The 26,953-nt window shown below is 33.6% G+C and overlaps 1 long non-coding RNA gene across 9 annotated transcripts in view; it reads left to right on the forward strand.

The window, feature by feature from the left end:
• LOC111768599 (uncharacterized) overlaps positions 1-13,751 on the forward strand; it is a 110,694-nt gene extending 96,943 nt beyond the window's left edge. For 6 of the 9 annotated variants that reach the window (XR_011427989.1, XR_011427987.1, XR_002801044.2 and 3 more), the window contains one exon: positions 9,561-13,751. This is a non-coding gene — a long non-coding RNA (uncharacterized lncRNA). Of the gene's footprint in view, positions 1-6,903; positions 7,000-9,560 lie in introns of all 9 variants that reach the window. The other 3 variants (XR_011427991.1, XR_011427988.1, XR_011427993.1) reach the window with 2 other exon arrangements.
• The last annotated feature ends 13,202 nt before the right edge of the window (positions 13,752-26,953 follow it).

Genomic DNA, 26,953 nt, shown 5'->3' on the forward strand with positions numbered 1-26,953 from the left:
ACGAAAATGAGAACGTTTCTGGTGTGAAGTTCTCCTTCTTACGTTCTATGAATTTGTCAGATCAGGACCGTTTATAGTTTGCTTCATATTTTGAACATAGCTTTTTCAGTTTTTGTTTTGTTTTCCTCTTGTGTATTTCTTTTGTACATACGTTTTGCTCTAATATCCAAATATTTTTCCTTGTTTTTTTAAGGTGGGTAATCTTAATATTTTGTTAGCTTTTTCTCAGACTCCATTTCATTAGTTTAAGACATTTCTCTGGTAACCCATTTGCTATCTCTTCTCATTTGGACTGATTGCTTCCTAGGCTTATAAGCAATCAATCTCATTCATTCTCTTGCTGTCTGCCAGACTATGATCAATCAAAGAATTTCGTCTATTACATATTTTGCTCATGTTGATACAGTGTATTCTCTGAAAGGCTACCTGAAAAGCAATTCTTCTGGGTCTTTGTATGTTGTGTTTTTTTCCATTGATCTCATATTTTTAAGTTTTATTTGGTATTTTTTTATTTTGGTATTTTATTTGGTATTTTTATTTGGTATTTTTTTGTTCTCTCATTTAATAATTATTTTCTGTTAAAAATGCAGTACCTTGCCCTACTGTTTTCTATCTTTCATTGTTGACTAAAGCCAGATGATGTTGTGTATGATGATAGCATTCCACTGGAACAGCTTTTCCTATATTCAACACCAATTAGTATGATACCAAATCCAATGGAAATGTTTCAGTCCTCACCTTATTTATATCCCTATCAGAATTTGATACTGATTACTAAACTCTCCTTATTGAAACAGTGCCTTCTGACAATGTCCATGAGACTACTCTCTCCTAGATTTTCTCATAGCTATCTGCCAATGCTGTCTATGTCCACTTTGTGACTCACTCATTCTCTATGGTCTGATTACCTGGTTAGCTCAGTGCTGGGTCTGCAGATACCCAGCCCATACTTTTGGTCTTCCTAATGGCCAAAGCAGTCTCCTCCACACCCAGAGTTTATAATTACCATCTATCTATATGATAATTACTGCCAAATTTATAGCCCCAGCACAGATCTGAGATCCAAACTCATATATCTCTCTGTCCACTCTCCATCCCCTTTTTAACATGTCAAAATAATGTCATACTCAACATGCCTAAAACTTGAAGTCATTTTCTACAAACACACACCCCCAGACACGCACACACAAGCACTCATTATATCATCCACAATCTATTCCATGTTCAGGGTATTGTTTCAGAGAACGATATTATTAACCATCCAACTTCTCAAGCTAGACACTTAGAAGATATTCTTGACTCTTCCCTCTTCCATATCTTCCATGTCTACTCTGTGACACCATCCTGTTGATTTTACTTCATATATCTCACTCAAATAATTCACACTTCATCTGTATGTGCACCACTCTGGTCTAAGCTGGTCTCATTGGAATCATTGCAATGGCCCCTAACCAATTTGCCTCTCTCCAGGCTATTCTGCGTTTGATAGCCAGAATTTACTTCTTAAAAATAGCAAATACAGGGGCCAGCCCCGTGGCCGAGTGGTTAAGTTCACTCGCTCCACTTTGGTGGCCCAGGGTTTTGCATGTTTGGAACCTGGGCGCAGACATGGCACTGCTCGTCAAGCCAGGCTGAGGCGGCGTCCCACATGCCACAACTAGAAGGACCCACAACTAAAAATACACATCTATGTACTGGGGGCGCTTTGGAAAGAAAAAGGAAAAATAAAATCTTTAAAAATAGCAAATATAATCATGTCAAATGATCAGCCTAATATGTACCTGTTGTTCTTCGGATGAAACCAAAGCAACTTAACATGCCCTACTAAATCCTCCATTGACTGCCCTGGTCCTACTTACTTCTGCATCCCCATCCCATGCCACAGGTTCCCACAGGCAGTTATCATTATCTTGGCTTTCTTTCCGTCCCTTATTTATATCTCATTCCTTCCTAATAAGAGACCATTTTAACTTGCTCATCCATTTGCAGGAAACAGTCTTTGCTCATGTTCTGTCTTTGTAAGAGTTCATGGTTCACCTTCTCAGAATGAAATTATCTTCTGTACTCCTACTTCCAAGGCTAGGTTAGTTTTGTTTTTTACATAAACTCTTTTCCTTTTTTTTTAAAACGTCACTTAGTTCAATTTTAATTGTGAATATAGTGGTGTGATTATATAATTAATGTCTGTCTTCTGTACTAGAATCTAAGATTTGTAAGAGCAGGCACTCATCTGTTTTTGCTCATTGCCTGCATTTACCACATAATCTGGAAGACAAGAGACACCTAACTAAAGTCTTTAAAGTTAATTTTTCAGTGGGTGAGTAAACAGTGAACAAGAGACCAAGCCCAGGAATTCTGAAAGATAAGGGGACTTTTTTTACATTGATATAAAACTTTAAAAACTACACAGAGTATTTGATTAGTATTTTCTGTCCTTGAAAAAGAAAATGTTATTTTATCTATTCATCTATTTTATTACCCAAGCCCTGAAGAAAAAGTAACCCAATTTCTGTTATTTTTTCTTAAATGTTATTTCCTATAGTGGACATTTATTATCTTTCACTTTTCTCTTGCAACATTCCTCCAAATTGTTTTCAGGATCTTGCCCTTTCAATACATTATTTAAGATACTACCAACTGTTTATAAAACATAATTTAGAGAAGTTTTACCTATTTGGACAAAAAATAAAAAAATATAGCATTTCTTTGCTTACAATAATATTTCCCAAGTGAGACTGCTATAGCCCGAGGGAGTGAGAATGGTGGTCCCCTGGGGTGAAGGAAGAAATTGTTAGAGTTTTTATTCATATCATATCAATTATAAATTGTTCAATTATTTATATCAATTATAATCCAAGATAAGAAATAAATTAAGCTGTAATAATGTTTAATATACAGATTGATATATGTCAGAAAGTGATGTGATGCTTTATGATATTAACAACCAAGAGAAATAATTTAACAGCATGAATTAACCAAATTTATGAGTTGGGGGCAAGTGTGATACAAATAGCACTTAATAAGCTCTACAATCTGATTGGGATTCATCATACTGTGATATCCAGATATTATCAGGTTAACGGAATAGCAATTAGTGTATTTCTTCTTGCTTAGACAATAATGAAAAAGCTAAAATAGATAAAGAGTTAAAATAGATAACTTTGCATATATCATGTCAACATACATGCACATAGGGCAAGTAGAATGTATAGCTAATATTGCTTAAATGTCTTCGGATTCTGATGAATCAGTCAAGGTGTCTGAAATAAATTGGTTTTGAGTTTGGACGAGCATGTTTCGTTCAAAGGGATATTACGGTTAGGGAGACCCCAGGGACCATCACCACTTTAATTGCTAGCTCTGGATTTTAATTTTTCATCTTTGTAAGCAAAGAAGCATTGCTGTGTAACAAATAAAATGTAATTTCTAATTTAATTTGCTATATTTATAAAGTATTTATGGATCCAAGAAAAAGGAAGAAGAGAATAAATCAACAGCAAAGATTTAGCCCCAAAGAATTACCTTAAACTGACTCCGTTCACAAAGTTTGCTTTATGTAAATCATTACTCCAGCCCAAATGTAGTGAAACTTCACACGCAAGATTCGTTATGCGCATGCCACTATATGTCAACATTAGGAATATTGTTTTGAAATATGTGAAGACTAGACCAGCTAACCTAAAGAATTGCTTTACTTTCAGTGTTAATCAATATGCTAAACTAAACTGTTTGACAAATTTTAGGATATTCTCTCCACTCTTCACTGAACTGACCAAATTTTATTTTGTAGACTGAATGATCAGGATGGATAAGGCTTGGTTAGGATGAGCAGAAGAATTTTTTTTTCTTGCTTTTTAATAGCTTAATATGTAGATACTAGCTGAAATGTCAGTGCTCGTAATATTATTAGGATTTCTGGCTACATTATTTTAAAGATTCTCTTAATTAGTAAAAGTGTTAGCATACTCATTTATTTTTCTTCATTTGCAAAATATATATGTTTTTTACAAAATATGCATTTTTGGGGCTGGCCCCGTGGCCGAGTGGTTAAGTTTGCGCGCTCCGCTGCAGGTGGCCCAGTGTTTCGTCGGTTCGAATCCTGGGCGCGGACATGGCACTGCTCGTCAGACCACGCTGAGGCAGCGTCCCACATGCCACAACTAGAGGAACCCACAATGAAGAATACACAACTATGTACCGGGGGGCTTTGGAGAGAAAAAGGAAAAAATAAAATCTTAAAAAAAAAAAAAAAAAAAAAAAAAAAAAAAAAATATGCATTTTTACTCAACTGCTTATGCATGGCTCCTAATTCCTCTAGTGCAACCACGTAAACTCTACCAGTTAACTAAAAATATTAAAAAGTATCATTTTAAAGTAAATGTAATTATCTCATTTATGAAATTTTTAGAATTAATACATTTTCACATTTCACAAACAATAAAATTCCCCCCAAAATAAAGACAATTAAGAAAATTTACTGAAATTTTGAGTAATTTCTCAAGTATAGACCTAAGATCAGCTTTTCCTTCTTTTATGCTACTTTTAAATATTGGGATATATTGTTTTTATTTTTAGCACCACAATTATCGGTCTTCGAACTTATGATTTAAACAAATAGTTTAGAGAAGGAAGGAATTATATCATGCACATTGACATTTGATCTGAGTTCTCTATTACTTGAACCTTTAGGCAAAAATGCGCTATATGCATCTTTGCATGCAACTTTGTGAATCTCTAAAAGGTGCAGATGAAATGCCTGCCTGATTTTATTATCCTGTTTACCTTTATTGTAACTCAGTGAGTCAATAATTACTGAACCTTCACTTTGCACATAAAATAATTGTAATAAAATAACTGAAAACATTGAGTTGCTTAAGAGAAGCGTATAGCACATATCAAAAGCAAATAACCAGTGTACCAAACATACATGTTGAGAATCTCAAAAAGGTTTTTTCTTTTTTTAGTATTTTCTTTTAAAAAATCAAGTTAGAATATGAGGTAAGGTATTATATTGGATATGTGTTCATCTCATAAATGACAAATTAGATTCAGTTTCAGCTACATAGAGAGCTAATATTTGTGGACAGTTCACTGACTTGCTTAAATTGTGTTACTTATGGCTTAATAAGAAGATTAGTCCTTGTGTAGGACAATTGAACTTCTCTCTGCTCAGATTTCCAGATTCAGTCTGCACTTGTGCTGTCTTGAAAACAAATCATAGAATTTTGAGGTTGCATAGCCTTGCGAGTAATTCAGTTTATTCCTGTTACTTTAGAGCTGTAGGAAGCAAAGTTCCAAGTGATGGTAATGATATTTACGGAATACCTGTATACTCAGTAAAAACTTACATGCCTTATCTCACTTAATCCTCAAAGGGAATCTTAAAGCTGGGTGTTATTATTATGAGCATTTGACCTATAAAACTACATATTATTAATTTTCTTAATAGAATATTGACATATGAACATTAGAGAAGATGTATGAAATCAACTTGATGAAAATGAAAGGAAAATATATCATCTATTTTCCAACTACTGGTAGGCATTCACTTTTAATATTTTGGTGCCTGTCATGTATACATATTTTTCCTCAAAACAGAATCATAATATGAATAAAACTGTATTGCTTGCTTGTATTCTAAAGCATCATAGGCATTCTTTTTTGCCATTAAATATCTTCTGACAGCTATGATTCACATTATTATATGAATAGTGTACCTACATTTGTTAAACCATACATAATTATTTAATCACACAATATTTTATGACTGGCTCATTGTTTAAAATATTTATTACAATCCTCCTATGATAGTGCTGTTAGTAGATTCTTTAACAAATTTGTAAACATGTTTTAATACATATAAAAAATGTGATCCTTGGGCTGGCCCAGTGGCACAGCAGTTAAGTGTGCACATTTCACTTTGGCGGCCTGGGGTTTGCCAGGTCGGATCCAGGGTACGGACATGGCACCGCTTGGCAAGCCTTGCTGTGGTAGGCGTTCCACATATAAAGTAGACGAAGCTGGGCATGGATGTTAGCTCAGGGCCAGTCTTCCTCAGCAAAAAGAGGAGGATTGGCAGCAGATGTTAGCTCAGGGCTAATCTTCCTCAAAAAAAAAAAGAAAAAAGAAGTGATCGTTAATCCCACCTTCCTAAGCCAAACCCCTATAAGATTTTAGTATTTGCTTGGCAGACCTGTACTTTCTATCAATGATTTCTTTAGGATGTATTAACAGAGGTAGCATCAGTGGAACCGATAGTATGAACTTTTTCTAACTTACTAAATGTTGTCACATTGCCCTCCCTTAACATTGTATCAACTTGAACCCTACCTACTATAAAGGAAAACGCTGCCCTTAAAAGAGCTGATATAACACTATCATTTTAAAATTTATATTTGTTGCTTGATACGTGTAATAGATAAAAATAAAATTTCACTGTTTTTTAATCATATTCTTTATTACCAATGAAGTTAGACCATTGTTCCTGATAATTAGTAATTTCTGTCTTTTTAAAAAAACCTTGTCTTTAGCTCATTTGCTGGCAGGCCATTGTTTTCCCGAACATTGTGAATGAGCTTTTCATACCTCTATCAAAATAATACATTTCTCCAGTTTTGCAAAATGTTTTAAAATTTGGTTTGTAATATTTTTTTGTTAATTGATATTTTCAACAGTTGTCTTGTAATACATATAATAAATATGTATTCAGAGGTTAGTTTGCATAATGATTTTTTCCCCTCTTTTGCATTTTTAAAATAAATCCTGCAGTTTTGGTCTCTTTAATTCATCCTTGGTGATGAGTTATACAATCCATTGTTTTCTTACAGAGTGTGCAGAGGTTGTCCTTGAAACTATCTTTTTTCTGCATGGATGTTGGCTTCATCTCCCTTTTTCTCACCACAGCAGGATGGGTTGCAAGCTGTGAGGAATGGCCTTTCTCTGTTGCCCAACTGGCATCATTGGTCACTGGGAACCAGTGCATCAACCTCTTAACAAAATGTAAGCTTTTGCTCTTGGCCCCCGAGTGTCCATTTTCCACACAGCAGCCAGAAGGCACTTTTAGTCTTATGTATGCTTTTTCTAAGAATTCAGAATGTAATCCACACTTTTACAAGGCTCTGCATAACCTGGCCTGCATCCCTGCTCTGACTTCATTTTCTGTCTCCACACTCTGCCTAATTCTCTATGTCCTTGACTAATTTGTCTTCTTTCTATTGGTAATCAGTATGATAAACACACAAATCTCACAGGGAAACCAAAGCATGACTAATTTCTCCCGCTTTCACTTAATGGTTTGCTTACAGCCCTTTCAGAAGGTCATTTGAAGGTTACACTCTTCTACTCCTTCCCAAGCAGAGTCTGAGACCCATTGCCCCAGTGTCTTTTCTCCCTAAGGTAATATTCTTGTCTACCCTCTCTGACTCATAGAAACTCTTAAAGTGGATGATGAGATTCAAGATTAGTGAAATAAGTCCTCGGAAATTTCCTCTGAAAATGCAGACATGTCTTCTGCTGCCTTTGATATTTATTGTATTAGAGATCAATGAAAATGGCAGCAGACGTAGTCTTATTAAAACAGCCTGTTACCTATTTTTAAATGTCCCACATTCATTCCTGTCTTGTGGCTTTTGTACTTGGGATGTCTTTTGCCTAGGAAACCCTTCTTATTATTCATCTGTGAGCTTCAGGTTTTCTAAGTAGAAAGGACTTCCTGGATCATCCTATATAAAGTGCTGATTTACCTTCTCTTTAAGCACCTTCTGAATTCACTTATTCTGCTTTGTTTCATAAAGGTATTTACCAATATCTGAAGTTATTTTATTTTTTGTATATATACTTATTAATAATTTCACCACCCTCTACTACCATAAAAATGGTCTACGAAAGCAGAGATTTTTGTTTAGTTTACTGCTCTCTCAGTGCATCTATCATGGTTCCTGTGTCACCCAAGAAGGCACCAATTTTGTTGAATGAATAAATGAATCCATTCCCAATGTCTAGTTTGCTTTTAGCAAATTCCTATCTTCTCAACTGAAAAGCTCTTAATAATTGTACTATCAGGAAACATGGCCAAGCCCAATTTTTACTTTTCCATTGCCCTTCTCATCTTTATCTTCCATGTTTTACTTTTCGAGAAAATGGTCAGCCAAAATGCAATATCCTACTTTAGTGCCCTCCATACATCCCCATCCAAACCTCTGATCTCATCAAATTTTCCCCTTTTGATTGTGAGTAATTTCTGGCCAAATATAGAAATAGCAACAATGAGATTTAGCCATACGACTTTACTTCACCTGCATAGTAAGACTGGCTAACCAGGTGATATATATAAATAAGAACTATGAAGTAAGCACAACCAGAGGGACCTACAACTAGAATATACAACTACGTACTGGGGAGCTATAGGAAGAAGAGGAAGAAGAAGGAGACGGAGGAGGAGGAGGAGACGGGGAGGGGAGGAGAAGAAAGCAAAGGTTGGCAAAAGATGTTAGCTCAAACTCTTTAACAAAAAAAAGACATATGAAGTATAAAGAAGAGAACAGGCTTCTGTTATTTAAGTGATTTTCTGGTAGTAGCCTTGATTTATAGTTTCACAAATAGTCACAGTCCACTCACTCCCAAGAATACATGATTATAATAAATAGCCATAATCCAGGCTAGCCATTATATGCATACATATGTGTGTGTGTATGTTCCTTTTTTGAATTTGGGAACATATAGTTTAGAAAGGAAAATTAGTTTATTCCCATCATCTGGGATGAGTAGTTTTGCTCCATTTAGAACAGCACAATTAGCTCATCAAATAATTTCATTGGTTTTGTATTACTTGGAATGTTTCCCTAGATTATGGCTATTGATTATAATCATGTATTTTTGGGGATTAGAAGACTGTGAATATTTGGGAAACTATAAATCAAGGCTGCTACTTAATCTCTTAAGGGAATCACTTAAATAAAACAAGCCTGCTCTCTTCTTCATACTTCACACTTCTTATTTTGTATACTTCATGCTGCCCTCCTAAATCATATCATTATTGAAGACCACTGGTTGTTATATAATCTATGAATACAGACTCTAAGCCTGGTAGGTGTTCTTGCCCATTGCAACCAGAAACCCACCCAGGAAATTATGAATTGAGACATGTTAATAATAAAACAGAACCATCCAAATCAATTAAAGTATTTATGGAACCTCACAGAGGGAAGTAATGGGAGCCAACATAAACACTTATACAAAAGTCTAATTTTGTTACCCTAAGTATCTGTTTTATCAGGGATAACTTCATCACTAGTACTATATTACCCCAAAATTGAAGGTAATTATCTTGGCACAGAGTCATATTGCTTAAAAAACTGTTAGAACTGAAAATGCATAAGATATGCACTTAAATGGAATGAATAATATACAAGGATATTTTGTTCAATACATTCTCTCAACAGGCAAGCCTATTAAAAGACAAAGAATAAAGTCACTTAAATGATTGTACCTTACTGGCAAAAAATGTGGATATTGCTCCTGAAAGAAGTGTTTGTTCTCATTTTATTTTTTGTTTTCTACAGAGATTGATAAAAGAAGCCTCCCGGATGTGAGAAATCTGCTTTAGCAAATATGTTCTATATATATTTGAGACACATAATTGCAAACATCCAATAGCATAACAACAATTAACTAGATACATACATTTTGGAAGGAGAAAAGACATTGAATACAAAGATAAACAATTAGTTAATGAACTCCCTCTGCTTCATTCATACACAATCAGGAGTAAATGTAACAAATTGGAAGGCCATTAGAATGAGTAACAATTGTAATTGTACAAATTATAGCCAACTGACAGCTGCATTTCCTTATCTCCCATTCCCTGTCTCTAGCTGTTTTTCATGTTTTTCCCCTTCTTATCACTTGGATTTATAGACCTTAAAAATCTCAGAAGCATAAGATATACTAAGACATTAAAAATATAAAGACCTGGGAGTGATGTCAGCAAGACAGTAGAATAGGAGATATGAGGCTTCATAGCCCCACAGTAACACGGATTTGACTATCCATGGACAAATATACCTTTATGCGAGCTCTAGAGTCCATTTGGGAGGCTCCAGTATCCCAGTGGAGCACAAAATGTGAGAACGGCCACATTGCAAGAGTAAGAATAGTTTCACTTTATCAGTGATATTACTTCACTACCCTAGCACAGCTCAGCGCTAAGAGAGACCCCTCCAGCTGCAATTTTTCCCACAGTGGAGAGAGCTATGTGAACATCTGCCACCTCAGCTTTCGGGGCACTGCTTCAGAGGCCTGCTTCTGCATCACCTGACCCATAACACTGAAGGAGCGGCACAATTAGATCTTCTGGGGGCAGGTAAGAACAGAGCAAAGAGGTGGGTATTCATAGCAACTGGCACATGGATCTCAACAACCAACCTGTAGACCCTGGTGGCCAGTCCCCACAAATACATATACACCCAACATCAGAGCACTTAAATATGTAAAGTAAACATTGACAGAGAAATAGACAGCAATACAGTAATAATAGGTGAGCTCAGTATCCCAATTTCAATAATAGATAGAACATCCAGACAGAAACATCAATAAAGAAACAGCAGACTTGGAAAACACTATGGACCAATTGGACCTAACAGACATATACAAAACATTCCATCCAAAAGGAGCAAAATATACATTCTTCTCAAGTATATATGGAATGCTCCACAGGAGAGATCACATGCTAGGTCACAAAAAAGTCTCAATACATTTGTAAAAAGTGAAATCATCCAAAGCATCTTTTTCAACCACAATGGAATCAAAGTAGAAATCAATAACATAAAGAACATAAAGAAACTCACAAATGCATAAAAATTTAATGACACACTCTTGAAGAAACACTGAATAAAAGAAGAAATCAAAAAGGAAATTAGAAAATAACACAAATGAAAATAAAAATGCAATATACCAAAACTTATGGGATGCAGCAAAAGCAGCACTAAGAGAAAAATTTATAGCGATAAATGCTACATTAAAAAAGAAAAAAGATCACAAACATACAAGTAGTAGATAAATAAGTCCTGGAGACTTAATGCACAATATAGTGAATATAGACAATATCATATTATAATAAACTTGCTAAGAGACTAGATCTTAATTGTTCCTACCACCAAAGAAAGATAAGTATGTGACATGATAAAAGTGCTAACTAACACGACAATGGCAATCATAACGCCATATGTAAATATATTGAATCAACATGTTGTATACTTTAATCTTATACAACGTTGTATATAAAATATACTTCAGTTAAAAAAAAAGAAGGATCTCAAATAATCTAACTTTACACCTCAAGAAAGTAGAAAAAGAAAAAACAAAGTCCAAAGTTAGGAGAAGGAAAAAAATAAGCATTAGGACTGAAATAAATCAATTGGAGAATTGAAAAACAATAGAAAACAATGATGAAACTAGAAGTTGGCGTTTTTTTTGCAAAGATGAGCAAAATTGACAAACCCTTAGCTAGACTACCTAAGAACAAAAGAGAGAAGACTCAAATAGATTGTCAGAAATGAAAGAAGACACCTTGTAATCAATGCGACATAAATGAAAAAGACCATAAGAAACTATTATGCACAATCATACACCAACAAATTGGACAACATAGAAGAAATGGATAAATTCCAAGAAACATATAACCTACTAAAACTGAGTCAAGAAGAAATAGAGGCTTCTTCTATCTTGCCTGATATCCCCTGGGCCTTACCATTATCTGCAACAAGTTGGCAGAAGCATAAGGAGAATATAAAGAAGGTTACCCCACTTCTTAAAAGCCCTGACCTAGAAGGAAAGATGTCATTTACGCTTATATTCCCTTGCTGAGAACCAGCCACATGGTCACACTTACAGGCAAGCGTAGCTGTATTCACAATAGCCAATATATGGAAACAAGCTAAATGTCCATCAATGGATGAATGGATAAAGAAGGGTAGTGTATATATATATATATATATATACATATGCACAATGGAATATTATTCAGCAATGGGAAAGAAGGAAATCCAGCCATTTTAGGCAACATGGATGGACCTTGAAGGCTTTATGCTAAGTGAAATAAGTTAGAGAAATACAAATACCAAGTATGATATTACTTATATGTGGAATCTAAAAAAGCTGTACTTATGGATACAGAGACTAGAATGGTGGTTCCTAGGGGCTGGGAGGCAGGGGAAATGAGGAGATGTTGGTCAAAGAGTACAAACTTCCAGTTATGAGATGAATAAGTTCTGGGATCTAATGTACAGTGTGGGGATAGTAGATAATAATACTGTATTATATACTTGAAAGTTGCTAAGAGAGTAAATCTTAAATGTTCTCACCACAAAAAAGAAATGTAATTATATGATGACGTGATGGAGTTGTTAACTAATGCTATGGTGGAAATCAATTTGCAATATATGAGTGTATCAAATCAACACGTTGCATATGTTAAACTTACACAATGTCATATGTCAATTCTATCTCAGTAAAGCTGGAACAAAACAAAATGATAAGGCCACCCACAGAATGTCATAAAATATTTGCAAACTCTGTATCTGTTAAGGGGTTAACATCTTTAATAGCATTTAGAGGACTCCTAAAACTCAACAACAACAGCAAAGCAAGCTGATTTAAAAATGGGCAAAGACTTGAATAGACATTTTGCCACAGAAGATGTATAAATGGCTAATAAGCACATGAAAAGTTGCTCAATATCACTTATGTTAAGAAATTCAGATCCAAACCACAATAATATACCACTTCATATCCATTAGGATGGTTACTATCAAAAAAGCAGAAAACAGCAAGTGTTGATAAGGATGTGAGAAACTGGAACCCTTGCACCCTGTTAATGGGAATGTAAAATGGTACAGCTGCTGTCAAAAACAGTATAGCAGTCCCTCCAAAAAATTACAAATAGCATTATTTTACAATACAGAAATTCCACTTCTGGGTATAATATCAAAAGAATTGAAAGCAGAAACTTGAAAATATATTTGTACACCCATGTTCACAGCAGCATTATTTGAAATAGCCAATAAGTGAAAGCAACCCAAATGTCCACTGATGGATGAGTGGATAACAAATTGTGATATATACATACAATCTAATATTATTTAACCTTAGAAAGGAAGGAAATTCTGATGCATGCTACAATGATCCTTAGAGACATTATGTTAAGTGAAATAAGCCAGTCACAAAAGCACAAATATTGTATGATTCTACTTAAACCTAGAGTAGTCAAATTATAGAGATGGAAGAATGTTGGTTGCCAGGGACAAAAGGTGAAAGAAATGGGGAGCGACTTTTGAATGAGTACAGAATTTCAGTTTTGCAAGATGAAAAGAGTTCTGTGGATGGATAGTGGTGATGGCTGCACAACAGTGTGAATGTACTTAATGTCACTGAACTGTACACTTAAAAATGGCTAACCTGCAGGGCTGGCCCCGTGGCCGAGTGGTTAAGTTCACGCACTCCGCTGCAGGCGGCCGAGTGTTTCGTTGGTTCGAATCCTGGGCGCGGACATGGCACTGCTCATCAGACCACGCTGAGGCGGCGTCCCACGTGCCACAACTAGAAGAACCCACAACGAAAAATACACAACTGTGTACTGGGGGGCTTTGGGGAGAAAAAGAAAAAATTAAATCTTTAAAAAAAAAAAAATGGCTAACCTGGCAAATTGTCGGTTATGTGTAATTTACCACAATTAAAATTTTGCAGCACAATTTGAATGGGAAGCTTTTGTTTCATTTTCTCTTTCCTCATTCTCTCTGTCATGAGTCAGTTGAGTGAGCGAGTGAGTGACTTTGTGCTCAGACTTTTTAGTGATTGTCTCTTATGTCTCCCTCCCCAGACCATAAGTTTAGAAACGGAGTCTTGGTGGCAGTGGAGGATTTCTGTCTTGTGTACTAAGTCTGTGGAAATCTTGGTTCAGCTCTTGAGAGTGGCACTGCCTGTGTCCTGCCTTCTCTCTGGGTTATAGGTCCAGGGAGGAATAAGCAGAAGTTTTGTTTTGTTTTGATTTTCTGCCTTAGTTACAGTCGTGGCATGCCCACCCCAGTCTGAATTCAAGTGGGGAGCGTGCTTTCTTCTTGTGCTTTTCATGGTGCACTTTTAGCCCCTGTTATTGCAGAGGAGTTGAATTCCCAGTGGCCAAAGATCCTTTCCAGGCCAATTCCCAGCACCCCTTCCTGCTGCTTCACAATTCTGTTTCATTTCTGATTCAAGGTGGCATTTACTTTATTGGGAACGCTGTAAAGAATTTGGGGTAATTCATTTTTTAAATTTTTATTGCAATGAATTTGTACAAGAGATTCTAGTTTAAAGAATGAGCCAGCTTTACTATCTGAAAAGAATTGATAAAACCCTCATAACCAAGAAAATTCAATAAGCTTTAGTATGCATTTGGCACATTGGATGCAGCAGAAATATACTATATATCAGATTGTTCTGAAGGAACCATAGATCTGGACCCTGATAAACTAAGATAGATTCACTCAAACATATTCCCTGCAAATCATTTAATAATTTTAAGTATACAGAATCATTTGGAAAATTCTCTGATTCATAAAGTTATTTTTGCAAACTTAAAAATATTAGAAATATGTTTATTTTTGCACTTTTATCACTTCACATATATATTTGTCTTTTTTGCTTTGTATAATTGTTATTCAACTCTTTAGACCACAATGAAATTCAAAGAAAAACTTACTTTGAAATATTTTGTGAAAGACACGAAAGCATTGTATTAGAGATTAATTATCCATTGTTAAATAATCAAAGATGTCATTCATTCTGGTTCATAATACATACTCATTGTAGATCAACATCTATAATTTGTAGCAATTTACCTTGTAATTTATTATGTTGGGTCTTAAGTTTAAAATCCCTTGAGATGTTCTCTCTTTATGACATATTAATCTATTGTCAAGCCTCTGCCTATCAACAATTGTACGGATTTCATAACACAACGCAATTTAGGCTGTTGCAGAGAACACCTACCATTCTCTAAGGTTCCCTTCCTTAATTATCAATTTGAATTTTGAGTATCATACATAACCATAATTTTAATTCAGATTATCCCAAATATATCCTCAAAGTTGTATGAAAATGAGTCTTCAGCTGAGTATCAATGAGCATGCAGGTTAAAGAAAATGATCCATTACCAGTGAAAGACTTACCCAAAATTGGCAGAGAGAACAATTCCTGAACCTTACACAGAGCCAAAACCACAAAACCTGGTTCTCTAAGAAAATAACTAAGTTGATCAACTTCTAACTGAGTCATGAGGAAAAAAAGAGAGAAGACAAAAATTGCTGGAACCAGAAATGAAAGAAGTGATGTGACTACAGAATTCTACATATTATGAGTGAATAATAAGGGGATATTACAAACAACTTCATTTTCCTCTATTTAGCAGTTTAGATGAAATAGACAAATCTCGTGAAAGACAGGATCTATCAAAGCTTACTCAAAGGAAATACAGAATTTGAGTAACTCCGTATACACTAAAGAAATTGAATTTGTAGTTTAAAACTCACTCAAAGAGAAAGCTTTAGGCCCTGATGACTCCATTGGTGAATTCTACCAAACAATGAGGAAAGAAATAATTCCACCTGTACCTAAACTAGTCCAAAAATTGAGGAGGAGGTAATACTTCACAATTTATCCTAAAAGAATATTGATAACTCTGATTCAAACCAAAGAAAGTGGACTAAGAAATAAGAAGAAATGCTACAGATCATGATCCATCATAAAGATAGAAGCAAAAATTCTTTTATAATTTTAGTAAGTCAAATCCAACAATTATACAAAAAATAGTAATACATCATGACCATGTGGGATTTATCTCAAGAATGGAATGTGTGTTTACTTGTAGAAAATCAAGGTTTTCACTGTATTCAAGGTCTAAGAGAAAAGCCATGTTAATCTCAAGAGATTCATAAAAACATTTCATAAAATCTCACATGCTTTCTTGATTTAAAATAGTAATATTAAACAATTATCAGTTAACAATCTCTTTTTGTGATGGTGATAATAAAATTGATAATAAAAGAAGAGGCAATATTCACAACAAAGATAAACATATGTAGCATTTAATACGTAATTACAACGTCTTGAGTTCAATGCTAAAGATTTATACTTGTATATCTTTTTTTAAGAATGTGGATTCAATTTGCTACAGAAACAGAATTTAATCTATTTGACATTTTGGATACTAAGTGGCCCTTACAAATCATGTTTTACTGTATCAGGATATGGAAAATGTTAACAATCAATTTTTTAATGCAAAAAGGCAAGCTACAAGTCAGAACATTCAGCAAAATTCCAAGTTATTGTTTAAAAAGGAAAAATGCATACATTTATTTAAATATCTTGGAATGACACGTCAAAATATTAGTACATTTAACTCTAGGCTGTTCACTTATGAGTTATTTGATTTTCTTTCTTACGTCTCCATTTTTTTCAAAAAATAGTTAGTTTGAAATGGGAAGTAAGACTCTATTACATAGTGACTTTTAAAACAGTAATATTTGTAAAATTATACATCATTTTCATAAAATTACTACATATGTATTAAATATGTGGAACTGTAGTAGGAATATTATTAAAATGTCAGCTATCATTTTGATACTTCTTTTAGTGGATATCACACTGTTGCTTTATATTAAATCCTCACTATGAGCTAGACACTAAAATAAGCATTTATTTTTAATATGCAGTATATTATTTTGTTCTCTAAGACTCCTAGTGGACAGGTTTTATTTTCATCCCCTATAATTTTACAGACTTGCTTAAGGTTGAACAGTTACAAAAGGCACATCAAAATCTGCATCCAGGGAGCATGACTCCAGAGCTCCCTCTCCATAATGGTACTCTGTACTCAGCACCTATTTCTTTAATAAATTATTTTTCTCTCTTTGCATTTGCTGCTGTCTATTGAGATTTCCACAAAATGAATCCATTTGAGACTGCACTGGAAAAGGAGACAAATACCTAAGTCATTTGACCAACAGGTATTAAAGCTAAATCTTAAAAACACACTGTTGGATCTTTTAGCCTAGAGGCAATATATTTATTAGAAATGATCTTATCCAAGTAAGTTAGGACCTCTAGAATTCACTAAATAGCTTACAAAGCAGTAACTAGCTTTACAAGCTTATGTGAGACATTCAGAGTTCAATTTCTTTTCTAAAGGCACCAGTACTTTTCTGCTGTAGGATTCTGTTTTTAGGATTAGCCACTAACCTGACAAGTTATCAATTATTTAAGTCAAAGCAACTATGTTACTATCTCTGAATTGAAGGTAGTTTCCCTTTGGTAACTCCCACCCACAAAAATTCCATTTATCATTTATATTTCAGGTCCATGTGATAATATCCTGAACATTCTTTCCAGGTGTCACAGTTTGCTTTGCTCTTTTCTCTAAAATGTATGTCGCTTATTATTGGAGATCCTGACATAGCACTTAGCATTTGATGCTTTGTTTAGTAACTTTTGTATACCGCTATTAGATTATAAACTCATGGAGGACAGAAGCTCATCTCTGTTTTGTTCATAGAACATTCCGCAGTACTCCACACTTAATACATAATTGTTGAATAAATCATGATGGTTTTTAATCAGCTGCTCTTTTAAGATGCCAGAAAAGGAGTCCATTGTGATATTGAGTTAGAAACGTACACAAAAGACAGAGCTGCTTTTTCTACAGAGAAGAGTTACTACTTCAAAGCCCCATAGAGAATAGATTCTTTGGAGACAGGAAAAGCCCATTACCAGAAAAACACGGCAGGATCTAAAGTTTATGCACTTAGCTATGTGACAATTTTATACTCTTGCAAATGGTGTATTCATTATCATAATTTTGAATTGATGCCGTTTAATGTTTTTCACTTTATCTTGAAGCTATTTATTTTAGTTCATATTACTTTCTTAAGACCAACATTTCATTAGAAAACACAAAATTTGAAAGATTTTTTTCGCCTAATGGTTTGAAAATCTACAAAGTGTAGGCACAGTATAAAGCAATATACACAGTTTAAAAATATACCCTTTTGATACATATTAACTAGCAGGACAAAAAATGACTTCTAGAATTAAAACCTTATTGTATCCAATACATTATGCGCATAAAATATATTGTTTTAGACCCTAATGTTTAAGAAATTCACAGGACAGTAGATAACTTCTTACTGAACGCCTTCTATTAAAGTTTGCTCTTGAGCAGGATATTAAAAAATTGCAAGAAAGGATGAAGGCAACTTTTCAAGTCCACTGCACAGTTTTTCAGTATTTGCAACAGTAATTTGTGAAAGAAAATTACTTCCTGGGAAGAAGTTTAAATTATTTTTATATGAGGATTTTCATTTTAAAAACATTAACAGAATTTGACGTGTGTTACAATTATTTGTTTAAGAGCTTTTCTCACTCATCAGAAACCATGTGATGTTCCTTCACTTGTTTTTGTGGATTTTGTTAAACATGTTGCAAAGGCAGTCTATTGTAAAGGTTTCATGTTTTATTCTCAGCATTGATGTAAGCTTCACCGTGCTCATCTTCTACTATGATCAGAAGGTTGTAAATAAAATGCATTGAAGTGGATACAATCTAATAATAACAATGTAGAGCAACTGGAAAGATTCTATAATGATAGCAATAAGATGCTTTGGAAAGGGGAAGATAGAAACACATTTCATTTGAATTATCAATACCAAAAAATCTGAAATATCATAAAGAGCAGCCTGTGTGCAGAGACCCTTTTTCTAATTTCATGACTCAGCCTCCATTTACTCCTCCAAGCAAGTAGGAATGTACTTTTGGAAAAGCAATGCAGCGCTTAATCCATTCTGACAGAATCTTTAATAGTGCATTCTGGTGACACAAGTGTTCAAATGGCTGTGGTGCCCAGTGAAACAGAGCCTAATTATCTTATTAAACCATTGTAGAAGGCTTTATTTATTTATCAGTGGGAGGTGTGAAAGAGGGGGAAAAGGGAAACTTGTTTGGATGAAGTTTATGAAATATTCAGTTTAACTGTCAGTATAAAAATAAATGTGCGTGGGAGAGTGGGTTAGAAAATATGTGTTCTCCTCTTTTCCTTAAAAAAAAAATTAACAGAGGTTAGACTCCATTTTAACTTGCTATTTTTTTAAACAATTTTAATGATTTTTTTGAGCAAATAGAAAAGTAATCACTTCAGTTTCTATTTAAATATTATTTTAAATTGTATTTTTAGAAAAGACTTTACAGAGACATTTTTCAATATGATAACTGAGTTCATCACCAGCAAAAGACTTTACTTAAATAAAAATCATACTATCATATTTTCTATGACTAGAATCTTTTGCAGCTTTATCTTTTGTATATTATATAATGGATCTAAGGAGAGACTCCTGAAAATTGCAAAAGTAATACAAAGTGGCTGCATGCCCGGTCTAAAGATTTGCTGGAAGAAATCATCATTTGCAGGTGGTTAAATTGGGGTTTAGTTTGCAAATAGTAAGTGAATAAGGAATAAATCTTGTAAATTCCTCCTGTGTATCAACTGTCTTATACACATTGCCCCCTCCCTAGCTTTATGAACGTTAGTTGTACTCCCCTTTTTCTTTATATTGTTATCAACCCTTCTTCTCTGTTGTAGTTATTTATAGTTGCTTTATGATATTTGTTTCAAGCCTACCATATTACTCAGCTTATTTATTCAGTGTTGGAAAGCCATGTTGGAAAGCCTTCCATCATCACTACAAAACCCAGGATGAGCCTCTCTTCTGGGAAAAAGGTCTATGACAACGTTTCTCTTCTTTCCCCAAAATTCACACACAATCTACATCCACAAACACACTCATTTGGAGTTAATGGTTCCTTCTTTTTTCTTATGTGTTTATTTTGGTCCTGTTCCTATAGCTTAGCTAAACACAGTGAATTTCAAATAATTGTTTGTATTGTTGTTGTTATTTGCATTTCCTACTTAACTCTAAGTTATTTGAGGCCAAGAAACATGTTAAACTAGTCTTTCACTTCAACTGTTAGTAATGAGCAATTAGTATGCATTCACTGCATATTTGTGAAATAAGTGAACGCATAAGAGGATGAAGGTAGATTCATGCATTTTTAGTACGTCACCACAGTTTTTAGATTTACCTGTGAATATTTGGTACCTTTAGTTCTGTACTCCTCTTTCCCTTTCGTTTGGGTACCTATGGGAATATTTATTAATGCAAAGTTACAAACTTCTTGAAATTTACTCCTCTTCTTGTGAAATGTGCATCTGTTTCTATTTTTAAAAAAATAGAATTAAAGAAGACCTAGTAAGTGTAACATACCTATACTTTCCCCGTGACTATCCTCTAAAGGTCAATTTATTCAGAAAGACAAAATAAGTTAATTTTACAGTTGTAACATGTTAAATTTCATCATGAGGTAAATATTTATAATGTCTATTTACATTCTCTTGAAAATAATGGCTTAAGATGGAAAGACAGTCAGGTCTTAACTGCCCAGTAAACTATTAAAATTTGATGTGCAATTGGAACTGTTGAAGTAATTAACTTTGTTTTGCATTTCTAACTTATCTTCCCCTTTCGTTCATCAGATTCATAGTCAGTGAATACTTACAGAAGATAGCAATAGTAGGCATTCTCTCTAAAATTAAACATGGATATAACGTAATTTAGAACTGCTCGATTTTTAAGAAATAAGTGTTTTTAAATATTTACCTCAAGGAAGATTTCTGTCTTTGATTTCCTATTTTTATAAGACACAAACTTAAGGAAAAAAATAAATGTACAATTTTAGATACCAGAATGTTCTCTAGAGTTTGGGCTGAAGAAAAGGGCTTTATCCCTTTTTATGTTACTCATTAGTTAAGTGACTTCAGTCAAGCTACCAACCTTTCTAAACCTCATTTCCCTTATGTATATTAAGGAGATTAAAAAATAGTAACTATTTCATAGATTTCAGAAATATAAAAAAACGTAATAAATGTAAAGAAAATACAGAATGCCTTACATACTAAACAGTTAGTGAAGAAAAATGATTATTTTATTTTTGTAGTTGTTTGTTGACAATGATGTTAATATTTCTGAAAATGATTCATGGATATAATAGAATACGTATATACGTATAAAATCATTGAACATCACTGAAAAAGGCAGAGAAGGAAACAATATTGAAATTGAATTCAACATAGGAATCTTGTCACATAAAATTGCAAATTATTGTTTACCACCTTTCAATAGAGCTATATGTCATTTTATTTGTATAAGTATGGACATCTAAACTGATTTCAGAACATATAAAGAATAATATGTATGGTTAATGTATCACTGACTATAAATTATTTTTCTATTCATAAAAGTATATGTTTTAATCATTAATTCAATTTCAAGGATTCTAGCATGTGAATCTTTATAAAGTTTTAATTTACATTTGAATATATAATAAATCTATTAATATGCAAGAAATAGCAAAACTCAATTCAACTAGGCACATTCATGCACACGTGCTATTAAAGTATGCTATTTCTTCTCATTGACAATAATCTAAAATAATCTTTCTCAAAATAGAAAAAGCCAAGATTTGCTCAATTGGGTCTTTTTTCTCATTTAATTTCATAATTTGTTGAATTTATGTCTAAATTAGAGGAATTTACTTTCCCTTTTAAAGTGGGAGAGTAAATTCATGTAATTATTTGCTAATGTCTACAATGCCTTGGTTTGATTTGATTCCCATGTATACTAACAAATGTTTTGGTTGAACGTGGCATCTGTAAGAATAATTCATTACATTAGCCCTTTTCCATACTCTATTTCATTGAGAATGCAAAAGAAAGATCACTTCTAAGAAATTTTATACTTCTATGATGTCATGAAATATTTATCTCCTGCATTTAACTTAAATTATTAATTTTGATACGTTTGCTTGATCATTGCATTATGTGAAACATAAGTATCTGGGGCAACATTCTTTTCTAATTCTAAACTAGATTTCTATGTATTATAAAATCCAAAATGATTAACATGAATCTATATACAATTGTAGCCAGAATAGAAGATGAACCTGGATAAGAACATTGTTTTTTGTTGGTTTTGTTCTGTTTTTCACCTACTTTTCTATTTCCATTATTATTCCTGATGGTTTCTTTATTTACTTTTGGTAAGTAGACAAAGAATTTTAGTCCATGTTTTATATAAGACAGAACAAGGTGTGAAGCCACATCAAATCTGAGTTGAAAGTAAAAATCTTATTTTCTTACATACCATCTCCCTGAATCTAAGGCAAGGAGAGTGATTTTCAACCTGTTAGCCTCCTCTAGAGTGAGGATTGGAGTGTTCTTTCCCCTGAGCATGTGAGAACTGTGTAGATATCCGAAAGAAAATTGAAATCATCCCCCTGAGAGGAAGGCTTGGTAGGAAATGGCAATGCTCACTTTAGGCCAAGTGCAGAAAGAGTTTAGGTAGGTATTGTACAGACGGTTTATCAAAAAAAAAAAAAAAAAGAAGAAAGCAGCATATGAACAATTCAGTCTTATGCCATAAATCATATATGAACAATTTAAAAAGAGCTAACTTACAGACTACTTACTATAGGTCAGATATTGTTCTAAGTACACTATGTGGAAGATCTCTTTGAATCACCAGAATAACCTAAAGAGGTAAGTGCTTTTTTAGAATCACTCCATACTTAGACGTTTGCTGTCAAGATATTAACAAAAATGACAGATGTAATATGTACTTGAAATTCTGTCTCTCTCTGTCTCAGGTGTTCATGTGCACACATGCACACAAACACTTGTTGCTCCCAGCTTAGGCAATAGAAATTAACAACAGTTACTGGATTCATTGGTTTGTGCCAATTCTCAACAATGTCAATTGGGTATCAGTTAATCTGAGCTATTAGTGAGGAATAAAGAGAAAATCTTATAAAACCCATATTTAATACCTTAATTTTATATTTTTTTCTTTAAATGCCCTATGCCTAACAAGTAAAATATGACATAAGTTCAGTATTCTGCAACAGTAGACTATTAGTACACAATTGTCCATCTGGTGCTCAAATTTAGTCAAACTGAACATGGTTGAGAATTTAGTGGGCACTCCTCCATTTTTACACCCTAAAATTTAAGACCAAATAAAGGATGAGGAGAACTTAATTCCTCATCTGGTCTAGAGTAAAATGTATGTTAAAAGATTTCGTTCATTTTTAGTTACAGCATGAGTGCAGCAGCCTAATGTGTTAACCTCAGAACATGTAAAATAATTTGTTTATGTGGAGTAAAGTATGAAGAAAAAACTAAGTTAAATTTGTACAAACATCTCAAGATATATTTGGATATTAGAGTTTTTGAAAATTAATTTAAAATGTTGATCCTTAAATGTCTTTTGGTATAGGGATTTCGGCTTTGGCAGGGTCCCCAAATCACATATAGTTTGTAACAAAATATGCATCTGAAAAGATTTGGTAGAAATCTGTTAACAATAACTCCACAGCAGTCTATATCAAGAAGTATGGGGAGATACTGCTTGCCAAAAATTTTTTGCTGAGGGACTTACCAGGAAAGACAGTGCATTCACAGCACTCAAATTTCCGTCTTGATAATAATCTCCGAGTATATACAGTGTGTGGTCTTTGTGGGCATCCAGATACATACTTCCCAGGATTTACCAAGAAAATTTGGACATTTTAAAAATATTTATTTTAAAGTGAAAAATAATTAATGGCTTATAAAAACATATTAATGCTATCTGATTTTAAACATTGATTGAGAGTGGAAGAAAGAAAATGTTAATACGAGGGAAGGGTATTAACACAAGGAGCAGCCAAGACAAGGTCAAATCAGAAATAGAATAGAGTGCCTACTTTGTGGGAGTGTTGAGATTTGTTAAGAAGCTACATCTCAAATGATTTAGAAACATACAGTCAATGAATGAAAACAGAATCCCTTGAAGAATTTATTATTAATGTACTAAGAGTCTTACAGTCCAATTCAGAATAAGATCTAGAAATTGCTGGAAAGATCAAGTTAAGAAATTGTTGAAAAAGGACAAAAATAAATGTAATGGGGATAACTAGGCAAGAAAGAAAAAGAGGGAAGCTGACTCTCTGACCCAGTGCAAAGACGAATATGACGATTTTATAAGGAGATCAATTTAAACTCTAACCTAGAAAAAATACGTTTATACAGTGAATATCCAGCATTGCTTTATGCTGTGGGAATGGACGATGAGAAAATGTGCACTGGGTACTTGCTTTCTAGGGTCACCTTCCCCCTCATTATTCTGTAGTAAATTGTAAGATGAGGCTAAAACACAAGTTAAGGCTAATTGATTCTGTATTATTCTTTAAAAACATCTAATATACAGAAGATTCAGAAAATATACCATGAAGTACTGCATATCACTGTTAGTCACATTATATAGTCTTTTTTTACAGCTACATTTATTCAAATGGTAATGCAGTAGTTATGAGAATCAATTTAAACTTTAAGGAAATGAATAACCTTGAGAAAGATTTCAATTTATAAAGAAATGGAGCTAAGCAATGTTTATGGGTTTATATCTCCATTCATAACTACTAAGTTATTCATATAGTGTTAAATAATAATTCAATATTTTCAAATTGTGGTAAAAATGTTGTCATATATAAAAATTTATAAAGTCTCCCTGTATTTATATACAATTTTTTTAGAAATTACATCAGTAGAGAATCTAACAAACAGGAAAATCAAATCCCTTTAGTCTTGGGGGCCAGAAGAATATTCTACTGCCTATTCTGTCGCTTGGATGGAATGTAAAGTGTCCCATTCTTTATAAATATCTCCATATCATCATCTTCTGCTCTCCCATAAGCTATAAAATCATACAAAAAATTCCAGTTATGATGTCATCACTGAAGATGTTTCTTCATAGCCTCATGAACACTTCTCCATAAAACATCCCCGTTATTGTACAGCTTCAAGACAAATCTTTTAACACTTCACACCAAATTTCTGCTGCTAAGTCACTTCTGCCAGACCTGCTAACATTTACATCATGATGCACTCAGCAAATGACAATGTTAGTGTAAGCCTGACTGGTCTAGTCAGAGTTGTCTATCCAGACCTTGGCCTCATCTCATTGAGTTGCCCAAAATGTACGATTTCACACTTTCAGTATATTACCTGTCAAAGGCACCCCTCTATGTTTAGGAACCCTGCTACATAGACATTGTAAAGCCAACAGATTGTATAACCTGACCCAAGAAGCTGGCTCTTTCATTATCATCCAATATATTCCTGTTTTGGCAAGTTTCATATATTTATATAAACTTGTCTCTTTTTTCCATTACAAAATGCAACCATAATAGCAGTTAGTATTTGGTAAGGTGCTATATGCCACACACTATGCTAAATATTGAAGCATTTTCCAATTACAATTTTCACAATCACCTCTGTGGGATGAGTTACTATCCCAGTTCCTAGGGGAGGATACTAGAGCTCGGGGAGGTTAAACGGTTAACTGCCTCAGGATGCATTGCAAGCGAGTATCAGCACTAGGACTCAAACTCATGTCCTCCCCATGTCAAAGCAAATTGCCTATTTTACTGTACTGAGAGGAGCCTAAACAGTGTAAAACTCCGACTCTCCCTTTATCTGCGTCAGCACCCAGGGTAATGCTTTACACACAGTAGAAATAAAAATAACGATTTTATATAAATAAAAGGCCATATGAATAGTTCATTCAGTCTATGTCAATTCGGTGGAGAATAATATATGTAGCAGATCAAGTCCAGGGCATTAGATTCATAACAGCTCAGCAACTTGATCTGTGAGGTGAAAATTATTAAAATTTATTGATGTGCTCTGTTTATTGTTTCTATGGATATAGGGTCTGGGTTTTAGAATTTTAAAAAAAAATTTTGTTAAACTTCTGCACTCAATAGTTTATTGTGGTACACTGTTCTTTAAGACTTCAAAGAATTAGCTAATTATTTAAAAAATTTTTAAGAGCAGTGACTGTAGACATAAAAACCCCTAAGTAGAAACTGATTATAAACTATTAGGGTAGGATTTTGTAATCACTACTGTAATTATTATTAGTCTCATATAGAATAAGTAGAGTTCATTAAGACCAATTTTTTTATCCTGTAATATTTCAAAAAGTATCTGTTATTGAAATCATCATTGCCAGTTTAATGTCCAGGCAATATGTACTAATTTTGGTCACTGTAACTGTACTTTGATCTCTTCGTTCCAGTGAATCCAACACAAAAACTTAGAAGCTTTAGATCATAATTTAACTGGTTTCTTCAAACCAAATTTAACATACAAAGAAAATTTGCAACATAAAGTAAAATACTGTTTCAGCATTTAATTTCCAGCGGGAAAAATTCAGTATCTAAAAATATTTTAGTAATAGTATACTTTTAAAAAGTATAATATTGCCTAATTAGGCTCCAAAACAGATTTTATTTCTTGCTGTTTTCATTTAATATCAAAGCATACACATAGTTTCATATTATTTGCAATTTTCTCATAGTTACCACTTTTAGTATCAATATGAGATTTCATCATATGGAACAATAATTGATTTAACCATATTCTGTCCTTAAACAGGTAGTTCAATTTAATAATATTTTGATGATTTAGTATAAGTTTTATTTTTCAGTTATTCTGTTACAGTACAAGAAGTAAAATTAAGTAAACAAATTTGTTTGTTGTTAAGCTCTTGCTACTTAAAAGGCAGAAATTTACATATTTGATTTATTCAGTTACTCATTCATTGTTAAGTGCTTACTATTTGATGGTGCTTTGCTTGGTGCTGGTGAAATAAAGCTGAGAAATACATGAACTCTGAATTCATAGAGTTCTCTCTAGCAAGAGTAGGCAAGTCCATAAGCAAGTGTGTAGGAGATGTCCTGGAAATCTTGCATTACAATTCAAGACTAATATTCCCAT

The sequence above is a fragment of the Equus caballus genome, chromosome 17 (genome assembly GCF_041296265.1).
Source record: "Equus caballus isolate H_3958 breed thoroughbred chromosome 17, TB-T2T, whole genome shotgun sequence".
In the NCBI taxonomy this organism is placed as follows: domain Eukaryota; kingdom Metazoa; phylum Chordata; class Mammalia; order Perissodactyla; family Equidae; genus Equus; species Equus caballus.